Source organism: Grammomys surdaster, unplaced genomic scaffold (assembly GCF_004785775.1).
Source record: "Grammomys surdaster isolate TR1022 unplaced genomic scaffold, NIH_TR_1.0 127, whole genome shotgun sequence".
Lineage (NCBI taxonomy): Eukaryota > Metazoa > Chordata > Mammalia > Rodentia > Muridae > Grammomys > Grammomys surdaster.
In genome coordinates, this window is record NW_021604585.1 from 9,115,230 (window position 1) to 9,129,243 (window position 14,014).

Below are 14,014 nucleotides of genomic sequence, written 5' to 3' on the forward strand. Positions count from 1 at the left end.
ACATATATGCCATTAAATCCCTAGACGGCTGCTCACCCTATGCAAGGCAGCAAGAAGCAAGTGTTTTTTTAAAGCAGGAGTCATCTCTGGATTCCCAAGGCCTTCTGGGTTACTTCAAAGCTGGGCCTTTTGGCTGCTTATGGGCAGAAGCAGCATCATATTCGTCTTTGTTTTCCCTACTGTCTACTCAGTACCTGGGACATAGGAGGTACTCAATAAATATTTGTTGAATGAATATAACATGAAATAAGTCATTCAGTTCTAAGTAACCATTGCTTATACTTCTTGTAAATATGGGTTTATATAATTGCAAAGTGTGTCTGCCCTTTTTAGGTCTTGTATTTTCACTGTGGCCTGAGAGCTGTCAGTGGTGCTCTGCTAGAGTCTGCCTGCTCCACAGGAAAGCTCTGGCAAGAGCAAATTGAATATCCCCACTTGACGACTGACCGAATATGGCAGAGTTCTCCTTCCTTTCAACTTGACCTTCCCAACCTGAGGAATGGAGAGGAGGCTTTTGTTTGTGTGTTCTGAAATGAGAAACAAAATTTAATGTATATGAGGTGTATGGAGAGAGTCAGGCAATTAGAATAATATGGAACAAGAGGAAAAATCCCCCCCCCATGTAATTCAGGCTTTCTGGGTTTCCACTTACTATATATAATGTTATGTGGCCTGCTTTGAAAGTAATCTGGTTATTGCAGATTCTCTCCCCGTGTGCGTGCGTGCGTGCGTGTGTGTGTGTGTCTGTGTGTGTGTGTCTGTGTGTGTCTGTGTGTCTCTGTGTGTCTGTGTGTGTCTGTGTGTCTGTGTGTGTCTGTGTGTTTACTAGTCACTTTTCACAGAAACATGGTATTCAATAATATTAGTGAATAGGCACTCAGTCAAAAGCATGATAGCATTAAAATGAAATTCTGTGTTCTTTAAACTCATGCCAGGAAAACATGAAGTAGTTTATTTTTAATTACCAAACATTGTTGTTGTCATCAGCATCACCAGGCTAGGGTTCTAGCTCAGGTGGTAGAGTGCTTGCCTAGTGCACATGAAGCAGTAGACACAAGCCCAAGCACTGCATAGATGAGGCTTGGTAGTACACATCTACAATCTCAGAAGTTCAAATCCATCCTCAGCTACACAGTAAATTTGAAGCCAGTCTGTGCTACAAGAGAGCCTGTCTCAAACAAGTAAGGAATACATATTAGCATTGACAGCAAAATTTGTATTATAAGAAAATGAGTAATACAACTTCACTTCCAAGACAGTTCTGCTTCATCTAAGCCCTTCCACCTCAGGACGTCGATAAAAGTTTACTGTGCTTTTATCATTGACTCTATAACCGGTGTTATGAACCAATTTGAACTGAACCAATCTTTAAATATACTTACTGTTTCAAGTGTCTCTTAGTTGGGCCTACTTCAATTGAGCCTCTCTCATACAATAGATTTTTTCAGGAGAGATGAGGCAACATCGTGCAGCTCATTGGTAGAGTTTCTGCCTAGAGTATTCCTGGCACTAAATTACATTCACAGTACCACACATATGTACAAATTAAATGTAGAAATACTGATAAACAGGAGATAGCTCAGGAAACTACAAATGACCAAAGACATACAAACTCAGAACAATGAAGTGCTTAAAGCCTGTTTGCACCCCTGACCCCTACCTCCATCTGCTCCCCAGGCTCAGGCTCAAGCCCCCTCTTCCTGTGCTGGTGAAAGACATTGCACAGTTGATCCTCAAGAAGACTGAGATTTCCCAGCATGCTTTTGCTTTTGCTCTGTTGTCATCTTTGGGATTTTATTCCTCTTAGAAATACTGACAGTCCCCCAGGGACCCGTCTACCTACCTGTGCGTACGAGTTTAGGGCTTCAATAGGGGCATCTTCACCCACTCACCCTTTCTCCTATTAGTGATTCTTCCTGAGCATGGGGGTGGGGGGTTCCTGCAGACTCTTGCCTCGGATAGAGTTTTGTCCCATAGCATTAAGCACATCTCTGATTCTAAAACATGTCTCATTTATTGGGAAAGAGAAAAAAAATGGGTTAATTAAGATAGGGAACAAAGGTGGGGCTTTTTACCCTGTTAGCCTCATCTTTTAGGCCAAGCCTGGGGTGTTATGATGTATGCCATTCCAAGAGGTAGGTTCCTTGCCTGGAAAGACAGGACCAGAGGGATTATGGACTGAAACTGACCTCAGAAAGACACTTCCTGCCCTCAAGGCCCTTTAAAGATTATATCCTCTGGACTATCCCTTACTCCAGGGAGCTCAAGAGACAGTGCGTACCCATACTGTGATACTTAGTTCTTCAGTTTCACACATGAGGTTTCCCTTGCAGATTTGCTGAGAAGGGGCTGGTAGGGTCTGGTTTGCTTTGTTCTCCCAACTCTTTCTATTGCTTGATTCCATCATCATGAGCACATGCTACTTATATGAGTGCAAAGACCTAAAACCATTTCCATAAAAAGACGTGTGTGTGTGTATGTGTGTGTGTGTGTGTGTGTGTTCCTATAGTGTTATCAAGTCAACATTAGCTGTAGAAAAGCCTATGGAATTATGATCTTGCAGAAGGCTCCTAATGTTGTGATGACACAATAGAAAGACTTTAACCCTTCACACACCTCCTCTGAGAGCAGAATCACAAACTGCCGATTGCCACAAAAGACCTTTCTATACATCCCAGCCCATATTCATCTTATTGTATGTGTGTGTGTGTGTGTGTGTGTGTGTGTGTGTTTGGTTGGTTGGCTTTGGTTTTCAAGATAGGGTTTCTCTGTGTAGCCCTGGCTGTCTTGGACCTCAGTTTCTAGACCAGGCTGGCCTCAAACTGAGAGATCTGCCTGCCACTGCCTCCCGAGTGCTAGGATCAAAGGTGTGTTTGCTTAATGCTATGGGACAAAACTCTATCCGAGGCCTTTGTTTGTTAACACTACCGCCTAGCTCATGTTAATCTTCGATTTCAAGGCTACAAGTTCCAGGCAAGGGAATCTACTAACTGACTCAAGAAAACATGCTCTGCTGGTGGTACCTGTGAATCAACAAGGCAGAGCACCTGTATGCACAGCTTAAGTCCAAACATAATAGCCTAATGAAAAATGCTGACATCAGAGTCTGTGGGGTGGGGAAGATTTTGACTAGACACCCCCTAACACTCCTCAAGTCAGATCTTCTGAGTGACTGGTGGGATCTATAAATGAATGGCCTAGCCATGGAGAGCCAGTCTTTCCCTCTTGTTGATCAGTAGCCTTGTTCAATCTATGCCAATTTCCTCATTAGCAAAATGAGGATGATACTGCTTCCCTGATAAGAGTGATATTAGGATTACACACCTCAGCCCTGGGCACACAGGAAGGGAGCCTAAAGAATTAACATTACTTGTCATTACTGTGATTAGCCACAATCTGCCAAGAGTTACAGTGTTGGGGGTAAGCTGCCAGATGGAAGTCTGGTGGGCTCCCGTGTGGTACCTCCATATCTAGTCATGTCCTTTTGAGTTCTTTTCAAAGGCTTTCTCATGCAGATCCCCGCTTCCTTGAATTATTTCAGCACCGGTGCCTAGTTCTGTGAGCAGAAGGTACTGTGAGTTTTCCATAATACTTCATGAGCAAGTCACCCTGTGCTTGTATATAGTATGAGATTTGGGCGCAGTCTTATTAAAAATATTGAAAATACAAAAATCTAAACAGCTGCATTTCTGGTTATACACTGACTGCATTCGAATAAAGTTCTAGCTCTCCTTATAAAGAATGGGGAATGGGTTCTCTCTCTCTCTCTCTCTCTCTCTCTCTCTCTCTCTCTCTGTGTGTGTGTGTGTGTGTGTGTGTGTCCCTCTGAACTCTGTCTATTGTCCTTTGACCTTTTCTCGTCACTGGAGGAGGGCTTTAGGGAAATAATAAGAATGCTGTGTTAATAAGAATTAATCTGGAGAATGATCGTGATGACTGCTTTACATTGGTCCTCCACCCATCTCAGCACAGCCAGGGATGTGGTACATTACACAAGCCAGTCCCACTCGACCAGCTGTTCTTGGATATGTCAAGCCCAGATCTCAGTTTCTTTACACAGAAACATGTTGCCTCCCTTGAATCAATTCCTGTGAGACTAAAGAATGTCCCATGTGGCCCAAGCATGATGTAATAGGGATGTGTGCTTCAGTACTCAAGACACACCCTCTGTGTTCCTGGCATCTTTTTACCATAATGATCACACAACCACAGCTTTCCGCTGTGACCCTTAACCGGCCAGAGCTGCCTCGCCTTGGCTGTGTTTTCTAGCAAGCCTGGACTGGAGCATCAAACTCTGCTTCCTGTGGGCCTGTAGAGGATCTGGAAGGGAAGACCTGCCTAACTGGACGTCCAGAGTGCTCTGTATGGACAGCTAACTGGTGTTCTTGTTTTTCCCCATGTCTTGTTTATTTGGTCAGTTCTGTTCACCTGCTGTAAGGGAGAGAAATAGAGTGATTCTTGCTCACTTGAAACTATCTGCTACAGGAAATACTGTAACAAAGTGCAATCCCCAAATTGAGATGAGGATGAAATAGTTCATACTTACTTGTAAGTTGAAATTAGTTGTACTTCCAACCTACTTGTGTCTTTGACTCTAAAGTGTGACCCTATAGACAGACACAAACAGTTTGAAAATACAAAGATTGAAAATTATATACACTTTATATAAATATATGCCATATACTTTATAAATATTCTATATAAATATATACTATATATACTTTTAGAATGTACTATATAAATATATCCTATATACTTTAAAAATAAAAATTTTTAAAGAAAGAAAAAAAACCATATGAAAATCATAGAAAACCAATTTTAAGACAAAAAAAATATGCTATCAGGGACAAAAATGGACATGTTGTTGCTAATGCTTGAGACAGGGTCTCACTGTACAGTTCAGACTTTCCTCAAATTCACGACCCTTCTGTTTGTTAAAGGCATGAACCACCAAACCTGGCTTAAAGGGGAAAAATATACAGGGTACCCCCCCTAACCAAGAAGATATTTACAATCAATACCCAGGGGCAAAGGGAAAATCAGTTTTTGCCAATGCAGTCTTGATGGGTATAACAACCAACTCCAGGACAGGCCCCATGTTCAAGGGTATTTGGCCAACACAAAACTCTGTGGTTTTTGTAATTTTTTTTTTTAAGCTAGAGAATATAAAGTTGAGTGGGTAGGGAGGTGGGGGAGGACCTAGGAGGAGCTCACGGGGAAGAAAATATAATCAAAATATATTGTATGAAAAAAAATTTAATTAAGAAAATGTTCCTTAACTTAATTATCAGGAACACTTAACTGTTATAAACATACATGCATCTAAAAGCTGAACTCCAAAATAATATTTGAAACAAGAACAAGTTCAAAGGAAAAAGACATCTATAGATTATCTGTACATAATTCAACAGTAACATTAGGAGACTTCCATATCCCGTTTTCAATTATGGATTGAGCAGTTGAGCAGAATTTCTTCCAAGAAACAGAAGATTTGGAGAGAGCTGTGACCACTTCCTGCGGGAGCAGCGTGCACACCGTGTCTGATTGGAGCCCCCTCCAGCATGATCTATGTATGGGGATATAATATGAGTCTCAGCACATCTGGAGGAGCTGAAATCTGAACAAACCTCCCCAGTTACAATGGAATGAAGCTAGTAACCAATAACAGGCAGACATTTCAAAAATCCTGAGTTGGGTACATACTTTGAAATAAACAACAAAGCAAAGAATCAATCAGAATAGAAATTAAAAATTGTGACAATTAAAGTAGAATATATACTATACCAAAGCCTGCATGACATAGATAAAGTGACATGCAAATGAAAATCTATAGATTAAATGTATATAGAAACAATAACTTTATTGCATGTAAAGTATATCTCAATAAAACAAGTTCATATTGAAAGATCAGCTATGCTGATTAAGTTTATATGCAAACAAGTGTATAGTCATCATATTTTCTCTGATTCTACTATATTGAGGAAGAATCACTAATACTTTCAAGTCACATATGATGTACACTAAAAAAAAAAAAACCAGTGTGGCTGATAAGGTATATGAACAAACCATAATCTTATAATAGTTATACGCATGTGAAAGTTTTTAGGCAAAAGTGAGCTAATGTTTGCAATTTACTTGGAAATGTTGCAAACGCGGGTGAGTTGGTAGGTAACTAGGATGTAACTATAAAATGTTACTTATAAAGCAAGGTGATTGGTAAACAGGTATTCGTTATAAACGTTCTCCATTTGGCTGTGTACTTGAAATTTCTCGTAATGAACTATTGAGGAGAAAGCAGTGAGGGAAGCCTCACTCTGCTCCTGTATAACTTACTGAACGAGCCCATTGAGCTGAGGGAATGCTGTTTCCCTTAAGGAATACATTCCCTTCTAGATAATACTTTCATAATCCAATGTTATAAGAAAGTATTTCGGAAACAACCACTAGAGAGGTGCCATCAAAGAACATAACAGTGTTCTGTGGCAGAATATGATCTCAGCCTCAGGTGCAGACCTTCCAGGGGGCTCGTCCTAAAACCTAGGAAATCCCTATTTCATAGAGATTTGGGCCAGCTTACTTTCTATGACTAAATGTCTATGGGAGAAGTGACGTTGGCCAGATGGAAATAAATTAATAAATCCACGCTTGCTGATTTGCTTGAGATGCAGTCCGCTTTCCACCCTGCCATTTACAGCAGCGCTGTATCACTGCTTGAGCCCAAGCCCCTCTGTTTTGAAAAGACAACTTAGACGCCATTAAACTCACTGCCGGCTCTTCTCTCAGGACTGTAGCATTGTGGCTGAAGCTTCTGTGTTCCGTGGAGAGTGATTTTCCTAGTGATGAAGCAGATTCTAATCGGGGTCAGATCTAGATACACACAGCAGCTGCCCCCACCGCCTTTCCTGTAGTTCCTCCAACACAATGACAGGGAATTCCTATAAGAATCTCTGGGCATACTTCGGACCCCCCTCAACTTACTACCTCCTTGCAGACACAGACCTTCCTGTCTGAAGCATTTCCGGCCCTCCTGTCCCTTAGCTTGGAGGACTCCACTCAACCTGGGGAAGGGACAAGCCTTGAGGTTATTAACCTCTTGGATTACTTGATGCCAGGCCAAGCAGCTTTCTTCCTGGGCTTCCAAGCATTTGAGGAAACCTTTTTCTGTCTTCAACAAGGAGGCAAAACCCTGGCATGCGAGATTATTGTCACAGTCACTTGGCAGAGGTAGAGAAAAAATGTGTTTAATTTAGCAATGGGTTTTATTAGCCCAGACTGCAGATGAAATGAGATAAAAGGACCCTCGTTGAAAGACATTTCAGAGTCCACAGGTTTCTTTTGAGTTCCTTAGGAGGACCGTACATACAGATGAAAGGATAGGACATGTCCTGCAAGCACATCCCAGCTCAAGTCGTCAACAAGCACAGAATCTTGCTGAACAACGGAAAGACTGAGAAAGAATAAGAAGGCTAGCAGGACAGGAAAACGTGGGTGGGTGTGCAAGGTGTCACTTCTGAGCTGACTCTCGGTTGTTTCTTACCACTGTTTCCACAGCTGTACACACTCCATTGTCATCATATGACAGAGAGCAGAGAGCCAGCCCAGCCAGCCACCTGCTCCTGCTGGGAGAAAAAGGATTTCTGTACACTTTGACTCTGCCAAGCCCTTTACTCAGGCCCTCACCCTCCACCATTGTGAACTCTAGGATGTGGGTGGGAAGAGGAAGAAGAGAAAAGAGGAAGGTGCTCATCACCAGGGTTAAAAGCAGCCTTCCGGTCATGGGAGTTGGGGAAGAGAAAGTGGGAGAGCTGGTGCCAGCCTGCCTCCACGCATGGCTGCCTATTCAAACTTGCTTTCCTCGGCCGCAAAGACAAAGCTCACTGTTTCCTGAGACTGGCCTGTATTGCAGGAACTGATGGAGCCTGCCAGGACCGAATCTTTCCAAAAGCACCCTCCAGAATAGCCTTTACCCAACACTCCAAGATCCTGTTCCCCATTGTCTGCCCTGGCCAACCATGGAGGAGGACCAGGCTGGGCTGCTCCAGATGAAAGAATGCTTGTACCATAACAGAAGGGCACAGGCGCTTTTCCTGGAAGGTGTCCTCACCCTGGAGAAGGACTCCAGTGCCCAACACTTTCCGTTCTATGGCTCCTTTTCCACTTTTAAGCTTCACAGAAGTAGGGTCAGGCCAGGAAAAACATATGATGCTATAGCGAGCTGGAACCAATGGCTTGACTTTGGGTCCTGCCCAAGCTAAGTCTCTTGACAGAGATTGGGGAGGTAGCCTGCTCTTTTCTATGGCATTGTCCAAGTCCCCTAACTGGAGAAGAAACTACAGATAGGTTTTCCAAATAGATAGTCAGCGGACCTCTGGTAGGTCACCACTTACACATTTATCCATTACATCTTTTGCTCCAAAGAAGAACTTGTTTTATATCGAGAGCATTCTAGAAGACCTGGGAGCCAAAAGCAGCTGATCGTGATGGTGGCTGCCACCATACTGTAGATCTGTTGCCTGTAATCATGCTATAGAACAGCAATAAGGGCTGGAGAGATGGTCTAGCAGTTATGAGCACTGGCTGTTCTTCCAGACGAACCAAGTTTAGTTCCCATCACCCACAAAGAAGCTTACAACTCCAGTAAGAATCCAACGCCCTGTTCTGGGCTCTGCAGGTACACCACAGTACACAGACATACATGCAGACAGAACACCCATACACATAAAATAACATTTAGTGTGTACGTATGTGTGTGCGCGCACAGATTCCCTAGCCAGTTCTCTTTCCCTCCCCCTCCCCCTCCCCCACTGTCTTGAATCATGCAATAACAGTACTGTAGGAAGGAAATGCCTTTATTTGCTAGTATGCCTTTTACCTTGGCTGGTATTTTTACCCCCAGGGAAGTGGATTGATCTACGTCTGTCAAATTGGAGGTTGCAGATAGAGACTTTGGAATCCTCAGAAGCCACTTTTTTTCCCCACAAAGGACTCAGGGTTTTACTAGTCCCCAGGCCTCCTTGCAGGTATATGTGCTGGAGAAGATAGAGAAGCCCTTGATGACAGCCCATGTGTACACACTAGAACACTCCTAACATGAAAGAGCACTGAACACCTGAAGCCGAAGAGCCCAAGTTACCAGGTGTAAAGCCATTTGCTTCAGAGGATAGTTTACCCTGGGGAGTGGCTCGGTAGGTAAAGTACTTGCTATGGAAACATGGCTGCCTAGGTTTAGATCCCTAGTACCCATGTAGAAAACCAGGCATGGCAGTATGTGCCTGTAACCCCAGTTCTCAGAGGCAGGTTGCAGAGACAGGAGAGGATGCTGGGGGCCTGGTGACCAGCCAGTAGAGTCAAAATAGTGAGTGCCAGGTTTAATTAGAGACCCTGTCTCAAAAAATATGGTTGAGAGCAATATTGACTTTCAAAGACTTTCAAAGTCTACCTCGGGCCTCCACACTCCCCCATATGCTACACATACGCATGCATATATAGAGAAGCTAGCTTTTAGCTTGAATGGCACAAGGGGAGCAAAGGTATTGGATATTGGGTCATGTGTCAAGAGAGAAGAATCTTTGTGCATTTACAAAGACGTCCAGCATTTGTCAGTATCTTCATTGACATCTATGGGGCTAAGACATATCTTATATCCCCCCCACTAGTTTGTGTGAAACACACCTACAAAAACACAGAAGTCATGTGGACTTCCCTCAAACTCCAGCCTTCATGACTGCTCCAAAGGGTCATGATCATGAAGGGCTTTGGACTTTTAACCACCTTTGTCTGGTCTCCTTTAGCTATCCTCCTGTTCGTCAGCTTGACGTTTGGATTTTCTTCCCTATCCAAACACGCTGCATTCATTAAGTGTGGTTTGCTGACGCGGCCCCGACCCCTGCAGATGCTGAGCTTACAACCTGAGCCCACACTGGGTTTTTGAGCCGCATCTCACAGCTGATTCATTTGACTAACATCCCTAGTCTATTTTCTGAATGCGGATCTCATCTCTCGTAACCCGTCACCAATAATGGGTACTCTGTTCCCAAAGAGAAGGCCTTACATCTATTACAACAAAATTGTACCCTGTGAGATATGTAGGAGCTTCTGGTTACCCCTTAATATATAAACTTTTGGCCTTTTGCTAAAATAAACATAGGATTTATCTCAACATTTTAGCCAAATCGGGATTCATTTGATTATCACAGTTGCCTGGTTTATGTAAATTAAATTCCTCTCTACATTTTTCTTCTTCTTCTCCTTCAGATTTAATTATTGTATTTTATGTTTATGAGTACACTGTGGCTGTCTTCAAAGACACAAGAAGAGAGCATCAGATCCCATTGCACATGGTTGTGAGCCACCATAAGGTTGCTAGGAATTGAACTCAGGACCTCTGGAAGAGCAGCCAGTGCTCTTAACCGCTGAGCCATCTCTCCAGCCCCTATGTTTGTCTTCTGTTACCTTCTCAAGTCGGCATCCCTGGGCTGTGTTCAGTTACATAATCCTCAGCCCTTTTCAGTGACCTTGTACCCCTCTATTTAAAACCAAGCCCTTCCCTAATAACAATTCCTGTCCTATGCTCTTTTCTGCTTTCCCCTTCATAGAATACACGATTGCCTAGCATGCTGCAGTCGTTCATCATTACCTTTGCCCCCTTTAGAATGTAAGGTGTGTTGAGACAGAGGGGTTGTTTGTTTGTTTGTTTGGTTGGTTGGTTGGTTGGTTGGTTGGTTGGTTTGGTTTTTGGTTTTTTTTTTTTTTTTGTCACTTTCTTCCCTATTGGGCTGCATGTTTGTTATAGGGTATGGCTGAATACAGCAACATCTTCACTTGCCTCAGTAAAAATGCTGAACGTGACAAGGCCAAGGTTAGATTGGGGGCACCTGCTCAAGGTCGCTGCCTCTCGTAGATTGCTAAGGACCGTTTGATCACTCACAAACTCATTTAATGCTACCAGCATCCAGCCTTACTCGTCCTCACTTTATCTAGTAGGATATCAAGGAAGTTGATCACATCTTGTTGCTACAATTAGATATTTCGTGTTGGAGATACCCCTTTCATCTATCAGTCTGGAAGGTCTTCTCCTCCCCAAAAGGAAAGGGGCTCCATCTGACATGGTTATCTCACTGCCTCTCACTGACTGCACACAGATTCTTCTCCAAGACAGAGCATCTTAATCAGTGGCCTGTCCAAACCCTGTGACTACCTTCAAGGAAGTCCTTCTAGATACAATGTCCCTTGGCTCAGGCTCAGAACCTAGTTCATGGGGTGGCAGACATGGCACCAGGAGTCAGACAGTTTTGATTCAAAGGCACAGCTTCATCAAGTATTAGAATATTATATTTTTTCCTAGTTCTCAACTTCTATAGTCTACAAAATAATAATAATAATCACATTCAAATGTGAGACTTTATGCGTTGATATTTGATCATATTCTTTTGGCCTTTGCTTCTTGTTGCTACACAGAGACAATAAAGATCCTAGATTTGCCAGGTGTGATAGGGAACATCTTTAATCCCAACACTTGGGAGGCAGAGACAGGTGGATCTCTGAGTTTGAAACCAGGCTTGTCTACAGAATGAGTTCTAGGACCACCAGGACTACACTGAGAAACCCTGCCTCAAAAAACCCAAACTACACAAACAAATTAAAAAAAAAAAAAAAAAAGATCCTGGAGAAAAAAAAAAAAAAGATCCTGGATTTGGGGTTTTATTTATTTTATTTACTTTTGGTATAGGCCTATTTCGGTCTCATCCCAGATCTACTCCAGTAGTTCCTGACTGGATCCCGGCCTCTCATCTGCTTTCCCATCCCAGACTCTTCAGAGTCCGGCCTGGCAGGCATGATTAATGGAAAACTGTGAGAAGCACATCTAGACTTCTCAGGCTCTTTTCAAAATCTACCAAAAAGGAATCTACATGTCCCCGGGCCTGCAAGTGATTACATTATAGTTTGGAACACACTCCCCTCTCCTATGGCCTGCCATTCCCCACTGAAAGAACATCCTTAAAATTCACATGAGCCATCACCAAACTACCCCAGTCAGGAAATGAACTGCCTTAAGTTTCAGATGAGATGCTTTTGACGTTGGCTCTCAGAACGATGAGCTAGTTTGTCAAGTAACTTTAGAGCAGCTATAAAAATGATCAAGATTCAATTAGAGACTCCCTTCTGGCAAAAACGAAGTGTATTGTTTCTCGGTGGTAAGAGGACATTTGGGAAGCATGTGTGATGGGCTGAGTCCCTCTTACTTATTTTGTACTTAGTATGTATTGGGCACCGTGACAACCATTTTTTCCTCTTAATCTAATTTTCATCATAATTTATCTAGACAGGTTTTTTTTTTAAATCTTTACTTAATATGTGAAAAAACAAAGACCCAAAACATTCAGGCTGTCCAGAGTCACAGGAGTTACCGCTCGTAAAAAATGCATTTGAAACACAGAGGCTGAGACAGGTAGTTCTGTCCTGAGAGGCCAGGTGACCTGGGTGGGAGGCACTGATGCTGTCTCAGGTGACCCTTCTCACACATGGCTGCAGCGGTGGCAGTGGCGGCGGCAGCGGCGGCGGCAGCATCTGTGTGATTGGAGCATGTTCCTGCTCTTGGGAAGGAAGACAGGAAGAGGCCAGGCCATTCAGCTTCTTATGAAAACATAAACCAAAGTTTTACCTGACGTTTCTATTTGTGTTCTGTTAATCAGAGCTTGCACACAAGGCCACATTAAGTTGCTTAAAAAGGCAAAGAAATGTGGGAACTTGCAAGTTATTTACTAGAAAGAAAAAGGAGAATAACCTAAGGAGAGAAGCCAGTAGGCTCTGCCCGGGTGCCTAGCTGAAGGCTGGGATTCAAACCCTGTCACCAAACTTGTGATCTTTTTGTGTAATTGACTCTCAGTAGATGCTGAATTGAGATATGTGTGTAAGCTTTTTTATGGTTTGAACTCTTTTTTTTTTTACTTTTGCTTCCTTGACTACCAAATGGATTCTGTGACAAACTGTCACTTTCTGAAAGACATTTTTACTTACACAACAAGACATGTATCATATCAGTTGAGCAGTTAAGTAGAAATATTATAATAAAAATCACCAATTATTTTCTAGTCGTTTTAGTAAAACTTTATTTTTTACATTTATGGTGTGTGTGTGTGTGTGTGTGTGTGTGTGTGTGTGCATGTACATGCCAGAACATGCATGTATAGGTCAGATGCAACTTATAAAAGTTGTTTCCTTTCCACTTACAGTCTGGGTCTTGAGGAGGATCAAACTCATGCCATCACAGTCTGGAATTTTTATTTTATTCCACATAAATACATACTGATTATTTTGTGTTTCAGATAACTATTCACACACCCATTGATAAGCACTTAATATATATATATCCTTTCAGATACATATATATGTATATATATACATGCATGCATATTCTACAAAATGAATCTACACAACTCATTTTTACCAAATAATCACCCTCTTTACAGGAGGATAAATGTCATTAGGAGAATGTCATTGTTTCAAATCCTCCAAACATTTCATTTTTGCCGGAGTGCAGGTCACCTGTGAGCAAGAATGCTTCATCAAACACAATCAAATATTTGGGGACACGCAGCAATTCATGGGCCTCTCATGCTCTCATGCTTGTGGGTCTCCTGCAGCTGGGCCTGAGAGGCTAGCTCTGTCCTGGGCACCTCTGACTCTCCTGACTAGTGTGACTCTCTTCCTCTGGCTATGACAGGAGTGTAAGAGAACAGAAGTATTGAGGCCTGGGCTGGGAACTGGCATAAGCCAAAAGAGACCATGTAGCCAAACCCACAGTCAGAAGCCAACAAAAATGCACTATGCCTTCAGCTAGAGAAAATACCTTCACTCACATGATAAAAGGTGGAAGTACACTTGGTAAGGAGTTGGGGGGGCCAGTGAAACAGCTTACCGTTGTTTCCCCCAGAGATTTATTTTTGAGTATTTTCCTAATAGTAACTTTTTGTTTTGTTTTGTTTTGTTTTGTTTTGTTTTGTTTTGTTTTGTT

The 14,014-nt window shown here is 42.5% G+C and overlaps 1 protein-coding gene across 2 annotated transcripts in view; it reads left to right on the forward strand.

Annotated features, from left to right (window-relative positions):
* The window catches only part of Rad51b (RAD51 paralog B), a 502,623-nt gene that overhangs the window by 477,260 nt on the left and 11,349 nt on the right, over window positions 1-14,014 (forward strand). The gene's annotated exons all lie outside the window — the stretch shown is intronic.